Genomic DNA, 12,260 nt, shown 5'->3' on the forward strand with positions numbered 1-12,260 from the left:
TGATGGCAGGGTGATGGCAGAGGGTGATGGCAGAGGGTGACGGGGGAGGGTGACGGGGGAGGGTGACGGGGGAGGGTGATGGGAGGGTGATGGCAGGGTGATGGGGGAGGGTGATGGCAGGGTGATGGGAGGGTGATGGCAGGGTGATGGGGGAGGGTGATGGGGGAGGGTGATGGGGCCTCCCTATAGAAGTCAGTATCTCCCACGACACAGGCGCGCATTCGTGCCGCGTGACGTGGTGACGTCATCACACTTTCACCTCAAAAGACCCATTTGATATAAGTTAATATTCTGATATAAGCTTTAGAAAACCAATCCTATATAAGCCAATACCTCCAACGATACAGGTGCGCAAAATACAAAATCACAAAAGATTTATTTGATATAAGTTAATATTTTGAATAACTCGGTCAATATCAGTCCGAATTTCGCCAAATTAAGGTTCCCGTTATCCACAGATACCCCTGTATCCTCCTAGAGGCGAAGTCAGGATGAAATTCGCAAAAAATAAAGTCCTTCGGCAACGAAAATTTAACATGGGGCTTTCCTATGTAACTTTACCCCGAGGTAATTCCACCAAAAATCCCCGAAATTTCGCGGGCCCCATTCTATTGAGTGTTAAGCTAGTCTAGCGACTGAAAAATCTGAAAACAGAATTAAGATCCGAGTATTTTGTGACCACTTTATTTAACAAAATGAGGTGCGGCCTAGCATCTAGTCGAGACCAGGTCACCCAGGCCGATCACCCATTCCGAACCCCAAATTCCTCATCGACGATAGCTAAACAATATATTATATGAATCGCACCGTACATACCTCCTTCTAGATCTTGTTCTTGTCTTGATATACTCACTCAGGCTCACCCTATCACGACTGAGTCCTCTCAGCTCTTCAAATGGCGTCCGCTGCCACGCTGCGCCTCGTGTCCACACCACAGTCCAGTCCAACTCCGAGCTCTTCTTCTTCAAACGACCTTTGACACTCATGGAGGGGGCGTGATGACGTCACTGCGCTTCAGTCTTAGAAAACTAAGGGTGTGATGACGTCACCCCGCTTCAGTCTTAGAAAACTAATTTTTATATAAGTTAATATTTTCATTAACTCCTAGAGGCGAAGTCTTAGAGAATTTCGCAATAAGAAATAGAGTCCTTCGGCGACGGAAATTTAACACGGTGTTTTCCTATGTAACCTTATCCTGAGGTAGTTTTACCAAAAAATCCCCGAAATTTCACGGGTCCAGCCCTATTGAGTGCCTGCGGCCTCTCAAGACCCTTCACAGAGTCGGGCTAGAGTCAAGCTCAAAAGGGGTTTTCTTTCCCCACTGATTCCGCCAAGCCCGTTCCCTTGGCTGTGGGATCGCTGGATAGTAGATAGGGACAGTGAGGATCTCGTTCATCCCTTCATGCGCGTCACTGTTTAGATGACGAAATGAATGAGTTCATTCATTTTCGCTGCATGATTAAGGGTGACACCGTCACAATTTCGGTCTTTGAGGCCGGCCGATAGGCACAGTGTGGTTCTCCTGACCACGTGGCCCTTGACTTGGTTTGTCCGCACAATGTGGGCGCTTTCAGGATGAACTTTAGCCGGGGAGCGTTTGGGTGCGTGGCGCCTTTGGGCGCCCCGGTCTGATACTGCCGCCCACGCGCACAACACCATGTGAGTGCACGTGGGTCCCGGCGGTCCCACTGGCCTAGCGCTACCATGTTTAGACAGCGAGATCCGTCCCCGGGCACCGGCAAGCCAGGCACGGTAGGACACCCGCGGAGCCCCGGCGGACCAGGGGCGCGCGAGCCTACACGTTAGCGTGCTACGGCGGAATCAACGGCTTCGGCCACGGCCGGGCCGATACTCGGCCCGGTCGCACCGGGAATGAACTGGTTCGACGCCCGCGCTAGAGAGGTCGCGGGCGACTGAGATGTGTTAACAAATTAATTAATTAATTTGAGATGTCCGATTCCTAGTGTTTGGAAATTTGGAAGAGCTTGACCCTAGCCTTTCCCTTGCGAGGGCAAGGAGGAACCTAACACTTGACACTTAAGCTTATTTTGAAGTACACCCTGCCAGCGCCCACGGCGGGACGGCAGGGCAACCAGAAGGGACGAGGTTCTCCTGACCACGTGGCCCTCGATCTGGGAAGCGAGAGGCGTTCCATTAGTGGACGCGCCCCTCACGCCCGACTTTTGGGCGGCCCCGGCAGGCCGTTTGTGTTGACGTTCCGTGACAGGCCCCGCACCCCCACCTCCGGGCCGACCGGGCGACCGGAATGAATCCCGGTGTCCCGATCCGAACCTTCAGAGCGGGCCGGCTGCACTTTCCGTCCCTGCGGTCCCAAATACCGGAACCACCCGCATACCACTTTATTCGACAAAATGAGGTGCGGCCTACAGCCTTAGAAAACCAACCCTATATAAGCCAATACTTCCAACGACACAGGTGCGCATTCGTGCCGCGTGACGTGGTGACGTCATCGCGCTTTCACCTTAAAAGATTTGATATAAATTGATTATTTGATACAAGCCTTAGAAAACCAACCCTACAGAAGTCAAATGGTCCAATAAAGGGTGATGGGAGGGTGATGGGAGGGTGATTGCAGGGTGGTGGGAGGGTGATGGCAAGGTGATGGGAGGGTGATGGCAGGGTGATGGGAGGGTGGTGGGAGGGTGGTGGCAGGGTGATGGGAGGGTGATTGGAGGGTGATGGGAGGGTGATGGCAGGGTGGTGGGAGGGTGATGGCAGGGTGGTGGGAGGGTGATGGCAAGGTGATGGGGCAGGGTGATGGCAGGGTGATGGGGCAGGGTGATGGCAGGGTGATGGCAGAGGGTGATGGCAGAGGGTGATGGCAGAGGGTGATGGCAGAGGGTGACGGGGGAGGGTGACGGGGGAGGGTGACGGGGGAGGGTGATGGGAGGGTGATGGCAGGGTGATGGGGGAGGGTGATGGCAGGGTGATGGGAGGGTGATGGCAGGGTGATGGGGGAGGGTGATGGGGGAGGGTGATGGGGCCTCCCTATAGAAGTCAGTATCTCCCACGACACAGGCGCGCATTCGTGCCGCGTGACGTGGTGACGTCATCACACTTTCACCTCAAAAGACCCATTTGATATAAGTTAATATTCTGATATAAGCTTTAGAAAACCAATCCTATATAAGCCAATACCTCCAACGATACAGGTGCGCAAAATACAAAATCACAAAAGATTTATTTGATATAAGTTAATATTTTGAATAACTCGGTCAATATCAGTCCGAATTTCGCCAAATTAAGGTTCCCGTTATCCACAGATACCCCTGTATCCTCCTAGAGGCGAAGTCAGGATGAAATTCGCAAAAAATAAAGTCCTTCGGCAACGAAAATTTAACATGGGGCTTTCCTATGTAACTTTACCCCGAGGTAATTCCACCAAAAATCCCCGAAATTTCGCGGGCCCCATTCTATTGAGTGTTAAGCTAGTCTAGCGACTGAAAAATCTGAAAACAGAATTAAGATCCGAGTATTTTGTGACCACTTTATTTAACAAAATGAGGTGCGGCCTAGCATCTAGTCGAGACCAGGTCACCCAGGCCGATCACCCATTCCGAACCCCAAATTCCTCATCGACGATAGCTAAACAATATATTATATGAATCGCACCGTACATACCTCCTTCTAGATCTTGTTCTTGTCTTGATATACTCACTCAGGCTCACCCTATCACGACTGAGTCCTCTCAGCTCTTCAAATGGCGTCCGCTGCCACGCTGCGCCTCGTGTCCACACCACAGTCCAGTCCAACTCCGAGCTCTTCTTCTTCAAACGACCTTTGACACTCATGGAGGGGGCGTGATGACGTCACTGCGCTTCAGTCTTAGAAAACTAAGGGCGTGATGACGTCACCCCGCTTCAGTCTTAGAAAACTAATTTTTATATAAGTTAATATTTTCATTAACTCCTAGAGGCGAAGTCTTAGAGAATTTCGCAATAAGAAATAGAGTCCTTCGGCGACGGAAATTTAACACGGTGTTTTCCTATGTAACCTTATCCTGAGGTAGTTTTACCAAAAAATCCCCGAAATTTCACGGGTCCAGCCCTATTGAGTGCCTGCGGCCTCTCAAGACCCTTCACAGAGTCGGGCTAGAGTCAAGCTCAAAAGGGGTTTTCTTTCCCCACTGATTCCGCCAAGCCCGTTCCCTTGGCTGTGGGATCGCTGGATAGTAGATAGGGACAGTGAGGATCTCGTTCATCCCTTCATGCGCGTCACTGTTTAGATGACGAAATGAATGAGTTCATTCATTTTCGCTGCATGATTAAGGGTGACACCGTCACAATTTCGGTCTTTGAGGCCGGCCGATAGGCACAGTGTGGTTCTCCTGACCACGTGGCCCTTGACTTGGTTTGTCCGCACAATGTGGGCGCTTTCAGGATGAACTTTAGCCGGGGAGCGTTTGGGTGCGTGGCGCCTTTGGGCGCCCCGGTCTGATACTGCCGCCCACGCGCACAACACCATGTGAGTGCACGTGGGTCCCGGCGGTCCCACTGGCCTAGCGCTACCATGTTTAGACAGCGAGATCCGTCCCCGGGCACCGGCAAGCCAGGCACGGTAGGACACCCGCGGAGCCCCGGCGGACCAGGGGCGCGCGAGCCTACACGTTAGCGTGCTACGGCGGAATCAACGGCTTCGGCCACGGCCGGGCCGATACTCGGCCCGGTCGCACCGGGAATGAACTGGTTCGACGCCCGCGCTAGAGAGGTCGCGGGCGACTGAGATGTGTTAACAAATTAATTAATTAATTTGAGATGTCCGATTCCTAGTGTTTGGAAATTTGGAAGAGCTTGACCCTAGCCTTTCCCTTGCGAGGGCAAGGAGGAACCTAACACTTGACACTTAAGCTTATTTTGAAGTACACCCTGCCAGCGCCCACGGCGAGACCCTTATGGTCTATCAAATGATCAATTTGAGAAGAATGTGAGCAAGTGGCCTCAGGTGACCCACATCGACGTGATCAACTACCTGTTGTTCAGCAAATCGGCCTATACCAAAGATGAGTTGAAGAAGTATAAATCCCTCGAGGCATACAGGTTGTACCAAGATGGATGGGTGCGACAAATCCTACACAAAGAACTGAATGACGTCCACTTGATTCGATCCAAGGTATTAATATATTAAACAAACATGTATTTTTTAAAGCTGCTTGTGCTAATGTTATGGACCTGATTGATTAAGTGCCCTCCATTTGTTCAAAAACCACTGCAGTTTTAAGCTGTGCATGCATGTGTGCATACTTTGTAGACATGTGACGCACAGTGCGAAGTGAGTGCCGCCATGGGTGCTTTGTGCGTATGGCCATAAGTCATCACCTATATTTATCATGTAAGCAATGAATACATAGCACGTTCTTCACATGATAAAATCGAGATTCATTTTGACCGAGTTGATAAGAGTACATAACTTTAGAAAGTTTATTGGACAGTTTCAAATTGAATACTTTTATGTTCCAGGTTTCGCATTCCATGAAACATGTTCTTACTTACTGTGAACAAAATGCTCGGAGCAGACAGGTGTGCGATCCCACTGTGATTCTGTTTGGATGTCACTGCGATTGATGGCAGCCTTCCACAAACGCCGCCTCTCTTCACTTAAATTTCTTGTTTCCTCACCCTGATTCAGTAGAAGTTTGGGCGTTTTGTAAAACTTAACTCCTGGCCTAACGCCTGGCCTGTTTGAACAACGAAATACGCCGCAAATTGGCATGACTGGTCGTGAACAAAAACTATTTAATGTGAATCCGCTGACGACGTTGTTCGAGAGGGTATCAAAATGGCCGAGGTGTCCCAGGGTGCCCTGCGCGCGTGCTCCGATGACGTCACAAGAAAACAAGCAATACCGAAGGGGGCTCGGCAATGTCGTTATGCAGCGCCTGGAGATGGCATAGGAAAGGAGCGGTGTACAACAAACAAACGGAGTGAAACCCGAGTACTCCCTTTCAGCCCGCGCCATCGCCGGGCACCGAAGGGGGATGACGACATGCAGCGTCTGGAGATGGAATATGAAAGGAGCAGTGCACAAAAAGGAAGCTTTTTATTCTTTTTCTGGTTGAAAAAGCTCAAAAATGGGAGGTCATATATTTACTAACAGCTAAAGAATTAATTTGGCAGCGATCAAGGCAGTGGTCTGTTACCTATACACCACCCGGGTTCAATTTATTTGTTTGATTGAAAATATACATAATTTTCCTGTAGGTTTGGATTAATTTGAAGCAACATTTACTTATGAACATGTAAAACATCCATAGTTATTTTAACATTTGCAGAAATCGCTGTGAATTATCATGCAGACAAAATTTGGCTGAAATGCCCTCTTCACACTGTATGTACCGAGCTGTGCTGAATCCAGCTGTGTATGGAGATTCAAAAGTTTTTTTTACAATTCCTCTGGGGAGTTAAAATCACGGGAACAATAAAACAGATGGATCATTATTGTGTCTTGCTGCTTTGCTTCATTTCTGGAGGCAGCATGTTGCTGATGCGGTGGGTCCAATTCACGTACGAATAAACCATGAGCCATGTTAATGACGTTGCAAAGTTTGCTGTCATCCAAGTTTGCTATCTAAGAGCCTATCCATGGCATCTCAAAGTGGGATCGGTGGAAGTACATCACAACACTGTCCAATCAAGTGATGAATTGGTGTAAACATTTTATCCACAACCGGGGGGGGGGGGGGGGGGGTGGGGGAGGGGGGAGTGGGAAACTTTAGCAAGTGAGCAGAGCCCGAGCAGTTAAGGCTGCCAAGAATAATAAACATGCTGTGAAGTTACGACAGTTTTTTTTAAGGTTTTGTGAACTTGTTAGACTTTCTGGGAAAGAAACTCCAACATGCGTCAAAAATCCTCATTGCATGAAAACGTCCTCCCTCTTCACTCCCTCGAGTCTGATATCTTTAACAGCTCACTGGAGTCAGGGCAGGTACCAGAGGAATGAAAAGTAGCAAATGCAACACCATTAGTTAAGAAAGGATACATAGAATAATTAAAGAACGATAGACATGTTAGCTTAATTTCAGATGTGGGAAGGTGCTAGAGGTGGTGGTGGCGGTTCATATACAGCCTGTGGCTGCTTGGCTGCCTCATTTTCTGGAAGCGCAGATGTGCTGCTGATGCAGTGCACCCCATTACTAGGTCAGCTGGTACTCATTTTGCTTTGCTCGGAAGGATGACAAGCTGAGTCAACCCACCTGGTGTTATTTGAATGGAACGACAGGGGCTCAAACTCAAGACCATAAGATCTCAAGCCAGCCACCTTAACAGTTAAGCCAACACCAAGCTTATGCTAGAGGTGTTCATTGCTGATCAGATGGAGAACCATTTAATGTAAGCAAAGCCAGTGAAAATGGGGTAACTGGTAGAAGGTTTCAGGAGTGCTTTGTGATAGAAAGATGCCGATTAGACTGAAGGGAATGGTGGACAGAACGGTACTGAGGCTGGCGCTGTTGTACGGTGCGGAGACGACATGGCCGATGATAAGAAGGTTGGATTAAAGATTAGATGTGACTGAGATGAGGATGCTGAGATGGTTGTGTGGTGTAACGTGAGAAGACCATGTGAGGAATGAAGACATCAGAAGAACTGTGAAAGTGAAGCATCTAAGAAGGTACAGGGAAGTAGATCGAGATGGTATGGGCATGTGATGAGAAGGAATGAGGAGAATTATACCACCTGGAAAGAGATGGCGGGTCAGACCGAAGAGGAGATGGAGTGATTGTGTGGAGGCGGACATGAAGCAGAAAGGTGTGGATAAAGAAAGGGTATACAATAGTGCAGGGGTCGGCAACCTTAAGCACGCATGCCACCATTGGCACGCCGCAGCCTAATCATTGGCACACTGGCGAAAGCAGTGCCCCCTCCGCTGCATGCCAAATCACCTCTTGAACAGCCATTGGCTGTTGTGCGAGTTGCACTCTAACAGTATTCCGGTGTGATGGTGCACTGGTGCAAGGTGATGAGGCAGAGGGATCAGAGCAGAGTCACCATTCCAATTCCAAATTATTTTACTGGAATAATAATCAAAGATTTAACGTATTTTTTTTTACGTACGTATGTAATACACGTATTTAACGTATTTTTGACTCAAAGGTCACAAGAAACACATTTTGCAATAAATGTTCGTTTCCCATTAATCGTACTCTTTCTAAAATCCAATCTCACCCCTCCCCTTCAAATCTTCCCCATCGCCCCTCCCCTACAAATCTCCCCCTTGCCCCTCCCCTCCAAATCTTCCCCATCACCCATCTCTTTCAAACCTCCCCCTTGCCCCTCCCCTCCAAATCTTCCCCATCACCCATCTCTTTCAAATCTTCCCCCTTTCCCCTCCCCTCCAAATCCTCCCCATCAACCATCCCTTTGAAATCTCCCCCCTTGCCCCTTCCCTCCTAAACTCCCCCCACACCCCTCCAAGACTCCCCCCTTGCCCCTCCCCTCCCCTCCAAACCTCCCCATCTCCCATCCCTTTCAAATCCCTCCCCTTGTCCCTTCCCTCCTAAACTCCCCCCTAACCCCTCCCCTCATAAACTTCCCCTTCGCCCCTCCCCTTCAAATCTCCCCACCCTCATTTCTTCTCCATTTCCCCCTCTCACTCCTCCTCAAAGCATCCTCCCCGCTTCTTCCCCCTTCCAACTCTCACCTCCATCTCCCCCAACCTTCTGCCTCGCTCTTCCCCCTCCTCAAATAACACCTCACTGTGCCTCACCCAATCACCATCAAACCCTTTGACTGCCCCATCCTTCCCTTTCTCCGAACTATTCTGAAATCTCTGACACACCTTCAACAGCTCTCCCTACTCTCCCAACAGCTACTCCCTACTCTTCCTCCTCTTCCACATCTTACCTTCCCCCTCCACCCCCCCCCCCCCCCATTCTGTATCCGATGCTCCCCCTTACTCTTCATTAAGTGTGGACCTCAAACATCCAGGGCCTTCACTCAGACTTGACTGATCTCTCCATACAGGTCGCTTCTGACAAACCAGACGTGATCTGCTTAACAGAAACTTTCCTCCTTCATGATGTCTCTGATTCCTTAGTATCTCTCCCGGGTTACTCCCTCCTCCGGTATGATAGACCTGAGCCTCGTCCTGGAGGTGGGGTTGCTATCTTTATCAAAAACTCTCTTCCTCACTCACACTGCACTGCCCTCTCTCCACCTCACCCCGGGAATACCTCTGGCTACGGCTTCCCCTTCGCTCCCACCTTTTGTTCATATGTGTGTTGTACCGTTCACCAAACAGTGATGACTGCATCTACATCTCGCTGTCTGATAATATGGCCCAATTTCTATCAACTCATCCCAACCCTCTCTTCCTCATATGTGGTGATTTCAATTGTCACCATGCCAGTTGGCTGGTTGTTGGTACCTCTCTCACCAGCCATGGCTCCTCAGCAAAGGACTTCTGCGACTCACTGGGACTGACACAATCTGTCAATTTCCCGACCCGGATCTCAGTCAACGGAGCATCTTCTCTTCTGCACTTGGTTATGACTAACTTCCCTGAAAATGTCTGCTGCTCTTCTTCTGCTCCAATCGGCTCATCTGATCATGTGCTTGTTAAAGTGGACATCTCTCTGACCATTCTCAGAGAGCCTCCTCAGCGTCGACGAGTCTGGCATTTCACTCAGGCCAACTGGCACGGTCTTCAAGCAGCCATCAATCATCTGGACTGGTCTCCCGTCTCTACCGCCTCTGACATCAACTCATCTTGGGAATTCTTCCAAAGTAAATTGCTCTCCCTCATGTACAGATTTATCCCATCTCGTCTTCAGTTGTCATAACCTTCCTCCCATCCATGGTACACAGAATCTTGTGGTGAGGCTGTTGCCCAGAAACAACTTGCCTTCGTCTCCTGGAAAGCAAATCCAACGGAAGGAAATCTCATTTCCTTTCACAAAGCCCGAAACAAGTGTGTATCCACCCTCAGGAGAGCCAGGAAACAATATCTCTCCGTTCTCAAGACCAAACTCTCTTATCTGTCTCCCTCTTCCAAATCCTGGTGGCGTCTGGTCAAATCTGTTTCTGGTGTTTGTTCCCCCTCCATCCCCTCCCTTACCTCAAACGGCTACACAGCTGACTCCGCACGTGAAAAAGCTGAATGCCTCAACTCTGTGTTTGCTTCAAAATATTGTGTCCCAAACCCATCCCACTCTGTAGCCACTGTACCCCGGCATACCCAGCTGCGCCTGGCTCCTGGTTTCCTTTCCTCCTGACAAGGTGGAAAAGTTTCTGTCAACCCTCGACTCTGATTCTGCAACTCCATCTGACGGCATCAGTCCACGGGTCCTAAAATCCTGTTCTTCCGCTCTTTCACTCCCTCTCTCTGTTCTCTTCACCCTCTCTTTTGCTCATGGTCATCTGCCATCTGCTTGGAAATCAGCCAACATCACCGCTTTACACAAAAAAGGTGCAAAAACAGATCCTAGCAACTACAGACCAATCGGCCTTCTCCCAATTATCAGCAAAGTCATGGAATCCATCATTGCTTCGGATATGAAATCTTTCCTCTTCTCCAATGGCTTGATCTCTGATCATCAATTTGGTTTCAGACCAGGTCGCTCTACTCTGGACATGCTGCTTCTGCTATCTCAACAATGGATGGAGGTCCTCAATGCCAAACAGGAAATTAGCGCTGTCTCCCTTGACATTTCACATGCCTTCGATACGGTCTGGCACCCCGCTCTGCTCACCAAACTCTCCTGCTTTGGTATCCATGGAAATATCCATGCATGGCTGGCGGACGTCCTCTCTGGTCGTAGTCAACGTGTGGCCCTGAATGGGTTTCTCTCATCTCCTCTTCCTGTTCAGGCTGGAGTTCCCCAAGGCAGTGTTCTGGACCCTGTGCTTTTTCTGGTCTTCATCAATGATCTCTCTGACTCTCTTGAAAATCCTCTCTATCTCTTTGCTGATGACTCCACTCTCTGCCGCTCCATTCCTCAACCCTCAGATCAGCAGTCTGCAGCCTCCTCACTCTTTGCAGACCTGGACAAAATCAGACTGGGCAAACAAGTGGAACATGTTTTTCAATCCTGCCAAATCTCACACTCTTACGATGTCTCTCCGAAAAGACCGACTGGCCAACCCTCCCATCCACTTTCTGAATAATCCTCTCCAAGAAGTTCTGTCACTCAAGCTTTTGGGTCTCACTATCTGCCATGATCTTTCCTGGGAAAACCACATTTCAAATCTGGCCTCCAAAGCCAGTCGCCGACTGGGCATCCTCCATCGTGCGAAGTCCTTCCTTGGCACACCTGAGCTCCTCATTCCTCACCACATACAAGGCTTTCATCCGCAGCTCAATGGAATACTGCTCTCCCCTCTGGGCTGGTGCTCCTGCCTCACACCTATCTCGTCTTCACGCTGTTGAAACCACAGTGTTCAGAATCATTGGAATCTCCCGCGATGAAGCTAGGGCCTTTCACTTACTCACCGCAGGCAGGTTGGTGGTCTTTCCGTCTTCCACCGACTCCTCTCTGGCCTTGCTCCCCCAGCTCTCTCTGGACTCTGTCCCACAAATATTCCTTCAGGTCGCACAAGATCTGCCTGCAAACCTCTTGTGGTTAAATTGCCAAAATCAAGACTCTCTGCTCACTTTCACTCTTTCATTCCTCTTTTCTCCTGCCTCTGGAACAAACTCCCTCACTCTTCAATCCCACTCCTCCCTCCAGGTCTTTAAAACAGCTGTTCACCACCATCTCTTATCTTCCCCCATCCAAAACCTTGATCTTTTCTACCCCCGCTAATTTCACCCCAAATCCACTTTTTTGAAATACCAACCTCTTTCCTGGAAGTCCTTGGTGTCTTTGTGTTTTATACTCTTCTCCAACCACCCCCTCCCGCCCCCCACCACCCCCTCCCGCCCCCCACCTTCCCACGCCTCCTCCCCCCAAGCCCTCTCCCTCCCACACGTCCCGATGTCGCTGCTCTCAAATGTTGTGTTTGTGTGCTTCCCCTTCTCTCCCCATCTTGTCTATCGATCCCCTTTTTATATACTTTATTTGTCTGTTTGATTTGCTTGTGTGATGAATGTTAGCTCTTTCACGAGCCTCGATTCTGTATACAAGAAAAAAAGAAAAAAAGGATGATGCACAACATGAGATGCCGGCCTGGCGCATTCAAACACAACACAATATTCGCGGCAACCGGATGTGCTGTAAGAACAGTGGTGTTGTTCACAGCAGATAGTCCGAGGCTGCATCTCCACTCATTATTATTATTCAGACTGGTTTCTGAGTTTTAATATTA

Source organism: Myxine glutinosa, chromosome 4 (genome assembly GCF_964187855.1).
Source record: "Myxine glutinosa chromosome 4, kmMyxGlut1.1, whole genome shotgun sequence".
In the NCBI taxonomy this organism is placed as follows: domain Eukaryota; kingdom Metazoa; phylum Chordata; class Myxini; order Myxiniformes; family Myxinidae; genus Myxine; species Myxine glutinosa.